Raw genomic sequence first — 12,121 nt, forward strand, 5'->3', positions numbered from 1 at the left:
TCTGTGTTCAGTGTGTTCCCTTGAACACACTGTGTGTTCAGTCCATGAAACTGATCAGCAGTTAATCATATCCACAGAGTCCTGGGGACGCTGCCAAGTATTTCTTTGCTTTTCCCAACACGTTCTCAGCCCCTGCAGTGTGCATCCTGGGCAAGTGTGCTGGGCAGTCCTGTGTGCTTGCCCCTCTCCTGCAAACTGCTTTTCCCAGTTTCCTTTGCCAACTGGCTTCCTGCTAGGTTGGGCCAAGGGGAGACACTGGCAGGAGACTGGAGTGGGGGAGGGGACAATTTGAGTATTTCTCCCTCCCTCTGCTTAGGGAGGGAGTGGGGGGTCTCCTTTCCCCAGCACAGGCTGCTCTCTTCTGTGTCTTCGATTCTAGAGAACACCCACTCATCTGCAGTTCCAAATCCCCAGGTGGCTCTGAGGGTTCAAATTACCCCTGAGCAGTGTCACTGCCTGTTCCTTTTGTCTCTCCAGCCCTAAGTGGCTGTAACTTTTGTAGGACAAGCAATTGCCTCACCATTTGCTGTTTGGCTTTTCGATTCTTCCCTCTTCCAGGTAACCAATTCCCTATATTGAATTTCCTCTGTTGGAAATACCTAGAGTGGTTTCTGTTTTTCTGGCTGACCCTGACTTTTACAACGGGCCTCGTCTGCCCAAGAATTGCCTCCCTCCTCTCCAGTTCCAGAGTTTTTATCCTAGATGGGCAGTGTCAGACCCCTGAGGTCATGTCATAGGCAGGACTGATGGAAGAGGCTCTAGCTCCTTCTGTCTCTTCCCAGTAAACCTCACAAGACAGCAAAGCTTTCTTATGCTACCACTGACTGTCTCTTGTGACATAGGTGGAGTGGCATTGCACTACTGTGTTATCTCTCTACCTTCCTGAAGACTCACTGCACAAAGTGTAGGTGGAACTATTGAGAGTCAGGGGAGAGAAGAAAGTGGTGAAGGGGGCAAAAAGCCCACTCCCGCCACACTAGCAAAGTGCCTGGTACAGGGTAGGCATTCAGCAGGGTATCCATTCCCCCGCCTTCAGCATCTGCTGAGACTCAGGCTGGAGCCTCAAATATTGGAGCCAGCCCTAAGGGGAATGAAGGCTCATTCCATGCCAAGACAGCTGCCCCAGGGTTTCATTTGTTAAGGAGCAAAGGAGTGGGGACAGACTCCTTTCTGTGAGTAGTGGGGTGGTACTGCCTCCCACCTAGTGTCACTGGGACTCCTTTTGGAGGCTGCTCAGAGGTCCTCCCACCTTGGCCTCCCCATTCCCATCTGCCCTTCCAGCTTCCTGGGTAGAGGCACACCAGTGAGTCCCCTCCCTCCAGCCCATGCTGGTGGCTGGCCAGATGGAAGGCAGTGGTCCCTCAGGCCCTTGCTGGGCCTGACCTATCCCAGGATCTGGGTCCCTAGCTTCACCTGTCACTTCAAAGCTTCCTGCCCCTCAGCCAGGGACTGAGGTAAATTCTAGGCATTCTGGGCTCTCTGTGTCCTCATGTTTGTGTGTTCTTTGCAATGTGGTATCCAAGCCGCTGCAGAGGTAGGAGGAGCCAGAGAACTCATCCAGTCCGACCCCCTCCCCTGCAGTTCAGATGGGGAAACTGAAGTTCAGAATAGAAACTTGCTGGAAGCATGAAATTCATTGACAGGTTAGTAGGGACTAGGGGGTGACACGCGTGATGAGCTGGGCCAAGGCCCCAGGGACATGGGTCCCGCACTGGCACTGGCATGGACATCCACATCACCTGCACTCATTTGTAGTAAAGAGGTCATGCATGTTTACAAACCATAGGACCACCATAGGGACCACAGGCCCCGCTGCTGGGGCTGACACATGCATGCACACGCACATACACGTGTATCTCCAATGGTAAACACGCCCACCCACCATTGTGCCCACAGACGTGTATTTACACCCACATGCACATTCATTGGCACACAGAGCCACACACCTGCACCTTCCCCTACAGAATCACACACGTGTGGAGTCTCACAAATCTGCACTCTGCCACAGGCCCCATTACACATATGCACGCAAACAGATAACACACACACACATCAGTCACCAGGATGCCTCACACACGAGGACGCACATACCCCCACAGACTCATGCGCGTACCACCCCACAGGCACAAAGCAGCATCCAGCATCCGATAGCCTACCAGCATCACTCCCCTGAGAGTAACCATGGCTCCATGCACAGGCAGAGGCAACTCAGCTCACAGGTGCCACCTGTCCATGTGCAGACACAGACACACAGGTGCGTGTGCGCACACATACCCCTCCCCCTTGGCCAGCCTCCTCCACCGACCCCCTACAGCCAGGAGCTCGGACACCCTCCTTGGTGGGACCCTCTCTTTTCAAGGGGCCCAGAGCCACCTGGCTGTCCTTGGAGCTAGGCAAGCACCTTGCCCACCCCACCCACCCCCAGCCTTGTCCCCTAAACGGGGTAGCTTAGTGGAGAGAAGGCTGCCCAGAGTTCAAAGTCCAGGGGCCAATATCTTGTTTGCAGGCGCTGGTGGAAGTTGCACAACCTGCCAGCTGGACGGCTCAGGCTTGCTGTCTCCGAGTTCCCCTTGGCTGCAGGCCCAGGCCCAGCCAGCGACCTGTTTCTCTGGAGGAGGGTGAGGAAGGTGATTCCTCCCTCCCCACCTGGGGAACTGGTGGCCCAAGAGGACTCCGCCAGTCCCCAGCTATGTGTGTGACACACCTGACACTGAGATGCACAGAACTCAGAATCCCACCTGTCCTTTCCCGATCGAAACTGAAGCTCAGGGAAGGGAAGTTTTGCCGAGGGTCACCCAGCAAGCAGGAGGCCCAGCAGGACTGGCACTCAGGCTCAATTTCCTTTCTTTTTTGTTTTTTTTTCCCCCTGAGATAGAGTCTCACCCTGTCGCACAGACTGGAGTGCAATGGCACAATCTCGGCTCACTGCAACCTCTACCTCTTGGTTTCAAGCAATTCTCCTGCCTCAGCTTCCTGAGTAGCTGGGATTACAGGCACGTGCCACCACACCCAGCTAATTTTTATATTTTTAGTAGAGACAGGGTTTCACCATGTTACCCAGGCTGATCTTGAACTCCTACCTAGGTGATCTGCCTGCCTCAGCCCCACAAAGTGCTGGGATTACACGTGTGTGCCACCACACCCAGCTCAATTTTCTTTCAAACCCTTTATCAAAAGAAATATCATCCAAAGCCAGAGAGTCCTAATGTAAATAAGCAGAGCTACTCTGGGTACAAAAGGAAGGGACCCCAGAGCCCGTGAGTAGAGACCATCCTTCCCTCCCACACCGACCATGGCTAAGTCAGTTAATCAAAGGATCACTGTGCCATATCACCAGATCGAGCTTAACAAACCTATACTGACTTAAAACATTTTATTTATCTATTTTGAGACAGGGTCTTGCTCTTGTTACCCAGGCTGGAGTGCAGTGGTGCGATCTCAGCTCACTGCAGCCTCGACTTCCCAGACTCAACCCATCCTCCTGCTTCAGTCTGCCAAGTAGCTGGGACCACAGGCATGCAGCACCACACCTGGCTAAGTTTGTATTTTTTGTAGAGATGGGGTTTTGCCATGTTGCCCAGGCTGGTCTCAAACTTTGGCCTCAAGTGATCTGCTCACCTTATCCTTCCAAAGCACTAGGACTACAGGTGTGAGCGACCACACTGGGCTCTTTTTTTTTTTTTTTTCCATTTTGTTTTAATTTGAAAAATTTTGCACTATGTGTGTGAGATGAATTCGTAAGGCCAATATGGCTATGGGGAGTCAGGATCTGGGGCCTCCAGATCACTCCCACCTCTGGGACCTGCAGCCCAGACTGGGCTTAGATCTCGAGTCTGTTCCCCTCCAGTGGCAGCATCAGGGACGTGGGCTAGAGACAAACTGAACATTCCTGAAAATCCTTTTTAAAGCCTTCTAGAGCTTTAAAAACCCACCCTGCGCCTACCTGCCTTTTCCCTCTCCCTTTCACTGCCTCCCTCCATCTCTCCCTTCTTTCCCTTCTTCCTCCTATCTGCCTTCCTTTCTCAGGGCATCTGGTCAAAATCATGATGCCTCAAGATGACAGTCACTGTGGCCCTTGTGAAGCTAGGCCTAGGCAGCAGCCTGCTAAAATAAAAGATAAATATACACAGGGGTGGAGCCGAGGTGTAGCTTAGCATGGACAAGAGGATTCAGATTTCTCCCTGATGAGGCAGGGGGGCACAGATCCAGAAAGGAGGAGACCGGCTGGCTGTGGTGGCTCATGCCTGTAATCTCAGCAAGTTGGGAGGCCAAGGCATGCGGATCACCTGAGGTCAGGAGTTCGAGACTAGCCTGGCCAACATGGCAAAACCCTGTCTCTACTACAAATACAAAAATTGGCTCAGGAACCAGCATGGTGGTGGGCAGTGGTCCTTCAGTGAGCTTTTGGAGAACTGCATTTTGTCCAGTTGGGCTTTGAAGCTGTGGCAGCTTCCCCTACACTTGAAGGAGGTCCCACCCCAGGACACAGGCCCTGGCCTTGGGCATAGCCTGCCAGTCTCCCCCAGACCCACCCCAATCCCACTGGCAGCCTCCCAGCAGGAGGGGACTTACACTCCTCACAACAGCCCTTTGTGGTGTAAATACATAACCTCATTTTACAGATGAGAAAATAGAGGCTTGAAGCAACGAATTGACTTGCCCAACACTTCATAGTCAAAAAGCAACCAAATTGGACTTGGCACACAGGTTGACAAACTCCAAGGCCAGGCTTTTCTGCTTGCTCCCTCACCGCTTGGATCTCCCACCTGCTGACCCCAGACCGAATTGGGTGCTCTGCTGGCCCCTGAGGTAGGTTGGGAGGCGGGTGTGTCATTAGAGTGTGGGATTCTGGAAGCTCCCACCATGTGTCATCATGTCTGATTACATGAGTTCAGGCTTCTGTGTGGGCTGGTGGAGCCAGAGCGTCTCCGTGCCCAGGTAGCCAGGGAACTTTTGCAGCCAAGAAGTGGATGAGAGGCTTCGGAAGGGTTCCCCACATCTCCTGGAGAAAGCCGACTGCTAGGCCTCTCCCTGAGCCATGGGGTGGCCCCGATGGGGAGTTGCCATCTGTCCGTGCTTTTGTGAGGGCACTTAACCAGACTCCCACCGGAGTGGGGAGTGGAATAGAAGGAAATGGCTGCACAAGGAACACAGCCCCCAGTCCTCTCATCCAGCCCCAGACAGACACACAAGCACACACACACAAAACAGTAACATGGTGTTGGAACAAATATCTAGACTTTTTTCTTTTGTTTTGTTTTAGATGGAGTCTTGCTCTGTCACCCAGGCTGGAGTGCAATGGCGCGATCTTGGCTCACTGTAACCTCCACCCCTCTGGGTTCAAGCAATTCTCCTGCCTCAGCCTACCAAGTAGCTGGGATTGCAGATGCATGCCACCATGCCTGGCTAACTTTTGTATTTTTAGTAGAGATGGGGTTTCTTTTTTATTATGATTTTAGAGATGGGGTTTCTATTTGTGGTTATTATTATTTTTTTAGAGACAGAGTTTCTCCATGTTGGTCAGGCTGGTCTCAAACCCGCGACCTCAGGTGATCTACCCGCCTCGGCCTCCCAAAGTGCTGGCATTACAGGCTTGAGCCACCATGCCTGGCCTAGAGATGGGGATTCACCATGTTGGCCAGGCTTGTCTCCAACTCCTGACCTCAGGTGATCTGACCACCTTGGCCTCCCAAAGTGCTGGGATTATAGGCAGGAGCCACAGCACCCAGCCAAGTATCTGGACCTTTGAGTAAAGACCTGCTTACACTCTTTACTTGTTAGTTCCACTGGGTGTTCACTTTGGGGGAAGGGCAAGTGAGAAAGAATGTGGCACAGGGACAGAAAGTGTGATCATCATCCTTCCCAGGTAGATATGGGTGAGGGAGGCAATATTTGCACATGCTCATTTTATAAGCAGGTATTGGCCAGAGCGGCAGCTCATGCCTGTAATCCCAGCACTTTAGGAGCCTAAGGCAGGTGGATCACAAGGTCAGGAGTTCAAGACCAGCCTGGCCAAGATGGTGAAACCCCATCTCTACTAAAAATACAAAACTTAGCTGGGTATGGTGGTGGGCACCTGTAATCCCAGCTACTTGGGAGGCTGAGGCAGAGAATTACTTGACCCTAGGAAGTGGAGATTGCAGTGAGCCGAGATCGCACCATTGCACTCCAGCCTGGGTGGCAGAGGGAGACTCTGTCTAAAAAAAGCAAAATGAATGATAATAATAATAATAAAAATCCTGAATATTGAGTGACTTCTGTGTGCTAGGCATTGTTCTAGGTACTGAGGTTATAAATAAAGTCCCTGTTCTCAAGGGGAGAGAGACAATAACCATACACTAAATATATAATGTACCAGATAATGACAAGCAGAGTGAGGGTGAGGGGCCACGGCTCAGAGATGATGATCTGGGTGGAGAAATAGTCAAACCTTTCCCCATTGACTTCCCAAACCCAGAGGATACATGAGAAATGACTTGGGGAATAGAAAAAAGAACCCATCACCCCAGGTGCTGCCGCTGCCACTGCCACCGCCTCTTCTACTCCCTCTCATGTTGTTTTTCCTTTAAAAGTTACTTAGACCAGGTGCAGTGGCTCACATCTAATCCCAGCACTTGGGGAGGCCAAGGTGGGAGGATTATTTGAGGCCAGGAGTTTGAGACCAGCCTGGCCAACGTGGCGAAACCCCATCTTTACTAAAAATACAAAAATTAGCCAGGCAGAGATGTGCGCCTGTAATCCCAGCTACTTCGGAGGCTGAGGCACAAGAATCGCTTGATCCCGGGAGGTGGAGGTTGCAGTGAGCTGAGATCAGGCCATTGCACTCCAGCCTAGGTGACAGAGTGAGATTTTGTCTCAAAAAAATATATAAATAAATTTTTTTAAAGTTACTTAAAACATACAGAAGGGGTAGAAAATTATATGGCAAATACTTATGTACCTGCTACCCATGTTAAAAAATGAAACGTTAGGTTTGTACATAAACAAAAACTTACAAATATAGTCAAAGGTCATCGTGTTAGCCAGGAAAGGCAAGGGTATGCTGTAGTAGCAAACCCCAAATCTCAATAGCTTTAAACAACAAAGGTCTGTTTCTATTGCATTCTCAATCCTGTGAGGGTGGACTAGATTGGGCTATATTCATTGCAGTCTCTTAGGAACCCAGACTGAGGGATGCTCCACTATTTATTTGTGAAAGTCTTCAAGTTTCACAAGGTAAGGAAGGGAGCAAGAAGACTCAGGTGCTGGCTCTTATGTTTCCATTTGAAAGTGGCATAGGTCAGTTCTCCTCGCATTTCATTGGCTAAAGAAAGTCATATGTCCATGTCCAACTTCAAACGGGAAGTGAAGTAAAATCCTCTCGTGCTCAGAAAAGAACGGAAATGGTGGTGAGCATTGTTATTATCTACTACTTTTCTTATCCCATTTTCATCTACCTTTCACTCCCAGGAATAAGACCCATCTAGAAGTAGTTGTATGTCCTTTTCACCTGTGGATTTAAAAGAATTTTTAGTGTGCCTGTATATATCAATAAAGAATATATAGAAAGAAATCTGCGAGGCACGGTGCTTATACCTGTAATCCCAGCACTTTGGGAGGCCGAGGCAGGCAGATCACTTGATGTCAGGAGTTCAAGGTCACTCTGGCCAACCTGGTGAAATCAGCTGGGTGTGGTGGACACGCCTATAATCCCAGCAACTCAGGAGGGAGAGGCATGAGAATTGCTTGTACCCAGGAGGCGCACCACTGAATTCCAGCTTGATCAATAGAGCAAGACTCAGTCTCAGAAAAAAAAAATATATATATATATAGAAAGAAATCACAAAGAAAATTAGAAAATATTCTGAGCTGAATAGCAATGAAAATGTAACATATCAAAGCCTATGTGATACAGCTAAAGCAGTATGATAAAGTTATAACATTAAATGGCTTTATTCGAAAGGAAGAAAGTCCCAAAATAAATAAATTTGCTAAGCTTCCACCTTAAGGAACTAGACAAAGAAGAGCAAATTAAACCCTGAGCAGGTAGAAAGAAAGAAAGAATAAAGATAAGACTGGAAATCATGACTAGAAAACAGGAAAATGAGAGAAAATAAACCACAAGCGGGCTCTTGAAAACATCAACAAAATTGATAAACTTCGTCTTTAATCAGTAAAAACAAAAAAAGACAAATTACCAACAAGGAAAATGAAAGGCTGGGTGCAGCGGCTCTGCCTGTAATCCCAACACTTTGGGAGTCTCAAGCAAGAGACGCTTGAAGCCAGGAATTCAAAACCAGCTTGGGCAACCCAGGCAGACGCTGTCTCTACAAAAAATTTTTAAAATTCGCTGGGTGTGGTGGCTCTTGTTTATAGTCTTAGCTACTCGTGAGACTGAAGTGGGAGAATCTCTTGAGTCCAAGAGGGAGAGGCTTCAGTGAGCTATGATAGCACCACTACACTCTAGCCTGGTTGACAGAGCAAGACCTTGTCTCCAAAAAAAATAAGGAAAAGAGAAAGAATGGCATCCCTACATATCCTATGAACATTATAAAGTGAATCGGAATATTGTGCCCAACTTATGACCATAAATTTGACAACTTAGACGAGGTGGATACGTTTCTTGAAAGACACAGACTAGCAAAGTTCTCAAGAAGAAACAGAGAAGCAGAAAAGATAACGATTGGATACTGGGCTTGATACCTGAGTGATGAAATAATCTGTACAACAAACACCCAATGCATATGTTTACCTATGTAACAAACCTTCACATGTACCCAAATGTAAAATACAAGTTTTAAAAGAGAGGGAAAAAATTACTTTTTTTCTCTTACAGCTTGAGAGACCAGCAGTTAAAATGTTATTATGTGAATATGTACGCTATTTCATGTTAGCATATATGTATCAAAACCAATAAAACTGTCATCAGCACTGAAATCTAAAAAAAATAAAATATGTTGGCTTTTTCTTTTTCTGAGACAGAGTCTAGCTCTGTCGCTCAGGCTGGAGTGCAGCAGTGCGATCTCAGCTCACTGCAGCCTTCACCTTGCCAGTTCAAACTATTCTCCTGACTCAGCCTCCCAAGTAGCTGGGATTACAGGCATGTAACACTGCACTCAGCTAATTTTTGTATTTTTAGTAGAGACAGGATTTCGCCATATTGGCTAGGCTGGTCTCAAACTCCTGACCTTAAGTGGTCTGCCCACCTTAGCCTCCCCCAAAGTGCTAGGATTACAGGTGTGAGCCACCACGCCAGGTTTTTTGTTTGTTTGTTTTTGTTTTGTTTTGTTTTGACAGGGTTTCACTCTGTTGCCCAGGCTGGAGCATAGTGGTGTAATCTCGGCTCACTGCAACCTCTACTTCCTGGATTCAAGCAATTCTCCTGCCTCAGCATCCCAAGTAGCTGGGATTACAGGCGTGTGACACCACACTCAGCTAATTTTTGTATTTTTAGTAGAGATAGCGTTTCACCATGTTGGTCAGGCTGGTCTTAAACTCCTGACCTCAAGTGATCTTCCCTATTCGGCCTCCCAAAGTGCTGGGATGAAAGGCATGAGCCACCACGCCCAGCCATAATGTGTTTGGCTTTGAGTACACTTTAAATGAAGCAACACCTAAGGGTGTCACTGAGAGGTCTATGAACTAGGCTGAAGTACTAAAAACCAAGCAAAAATAATAAGAAAAGCCAAGAAAAAAACATGGAAAGGAAGAAAAATAGGAGTGAGAAAAGGTGGTCAGTGTAGTGCCTCACCCAGAAAATGTCTTTCATGCTGTTTAGTGATATTCTTGGTTAAAAATTTCTGAAAGTTGTGGAAAGCAAGTCAAATTTTGTTCTAGCCTTCTGCTGTGAAAAAATGCAGTAACAAATATGCCTCAAATCTATTGTTTTCCAAAATAGGTGTTCATGCTTGAAATGTGCTATTGCCAAAGTTGATTTTTGAAATTAAAAAAAAAAAAAAAAACAAAACAGAAGAAACAGAAAACCCAAATAGGCCTATATATCAATTAAGGAATAGAAATTCATAGTAAATACTTTCCCATAAAAAAATTTCCCAGCCCAGCCAGGTGTGGTGGCTCACGCCTGTAATCCCAGCATTTTGAGAAGCCAAGGTGGGTGAATCACAAGGTCAGGGGTTCAAGACCAGCCTGGGCAAGATGATGAAACCCATCTCTACTAAAAATACAAAAATTAGCTGAGTGTGGTGGTGGGGCCTGTAATCCCAACTACTCAGGAGGCTGAGGCAGGAGAATCGCTTGAACATGGGAGGCAGAGGTTGTACTCTAGCCTGGGCAACAGAGCAAGACTCTGTCTCAGAAAAAAAAAAAAAAAAAAAATCCCCAGCCCAGATGGCTTCACTGGTGAATTTTACCAGTTAAATTTATTTAAAAAGAAATTTTAATTCTACAGAAACTCTTCCAGAACAAAGAAGGGGAGAGCAAAATTCCTAACTAATTCTGTGAGCTCAGAATTACCCTAATACTAAAACATGACAAAGAGATGAGAAAAGAAAGCTATAGGCCTATATCCGTAATGAATACAGATACAAAAATCTTTAACAAAACATTAGCAATTCAAATCTAGTAATATGCAAAAAGGATAATATATCAAGACCAAGTGGTGTTTATCTCAGGAATGCAAGATTTGTCCAATATTCAAAAATCAATGTAACTCAACATATCAATAGATATAAAAAGAAAAACTATATGATCATCTTAATAGATGCAGAAAAAGCATTTGATAAAAATTTACTCATGATTTTTACAAAAGAAATTTTCAGCAAACTAGGAATAGAAGGGAACTTACACAATCTGATAAATAACATCTACAATAAGACCTACAGCTAACACCATACTTATTAATGAAAGATTGCTTTCCCACTGAGATTGGGAACAATGCAAGGATCTCTACTGTTGCCACTTCTATTCAGCATTGTACTAGATGTCCTAGATAGGACAATACAAAAAACAAGCAAATAAATACATAAATAAATAGCAAACAGGTTGGAAGGGATTTAGTAAAACTCTGTTTGTAGAGAGCATAGTATCTATGTAGAAAAACAGACTACAAAGATAATAGAAATAATATGTGAATTTAGCAAGGTTGTAAGATACAAGGCCAATTTGCAAAAGTCAATTGTATTTCTACATAATAGTAATTTTAAAATTTAATATTAAAATTAAAAACCAATACCACTTACATAGTATTAAAAATATGAAAAGTTAAGGGACAAATATCATGAAATAGGATTTGTGCACTAAAAACAAAATCATTACCACCAGAAATAAAAGATCTAAATAAAAGGAAATACATACCATGTTCATGGATGAGAAGATTCAGTACTTTAACAAAATATTAAAACTTCTGAAGAATTATGTTAATACTTTCCCAATTGAAATTTTGATTTATAGTTGTTGCAATTTCAATCAAAATCCCAGTAGGCTTTTCTTCTGGTAGATATTGGCAAGCTGATTTTAAATTATGTATGTAAATGCAAAGGATGCAAAAACCTAGAATAGCCAAAACAATTCTGAAAAAGAAGGATGAAGTTGGAGAACTCACATTACTCTATTTCAGTACTTACTATAAAGCTACTATAAACAAGACAGTGTGGTGATAGCATAAGATTAAACTTATGGATCAACGGAACAGAAATGAGTCCAGATATAGACCAATATACATTTGGTCAATTGATTTTTGACCAAGAAATCAAGGTAATTTCAATGGAGAAAGAAGAGTCTTTTCAACAAATGGTACAGAAGCAATTAGATATCCATATCCCAAAAAAAAGAGCCTCAACCCTTACCTCTCATACCATATAAAACTTCAAATGGATCGAAGACTTAAATATAAAATATAAATCTTCAAACAGATAAAGGAAAATATCTTTGTGACCTTGATAAAGATTATTTAAGCAGGATGCAAATAGCGTAAACCATAAAGTCAAAAATTGAAAAATTAGCCTTCAAAATTAAAAACTTTTCCTTTATGAAAGTCACTGTTCAGAAAATGAAAAGACAAGCCAAAGACTGGGGGGAAAATGATAAGTAGCTGGCATCCAAAATTTTAAAATAGCTCCTGACTCAATGATTAGAAGACAAACTAACAAATAATAAAATAATGAAGAGCTTTGAAGAGGCACTC

This window comes from Callithrix jacchus, chromosome 1, assembly GCF_049354715.1.
Source record: "Callithrix jacchus isolate 240 chromosome 1, calJac240_pri, whole genome shotgun sequence".
Taxonomy (NCBI): Eukaryota; Metazoa; Chordata; class Mammalia; order Primates; family Cebidae; genus Callithrix; species Callithrix jacchus.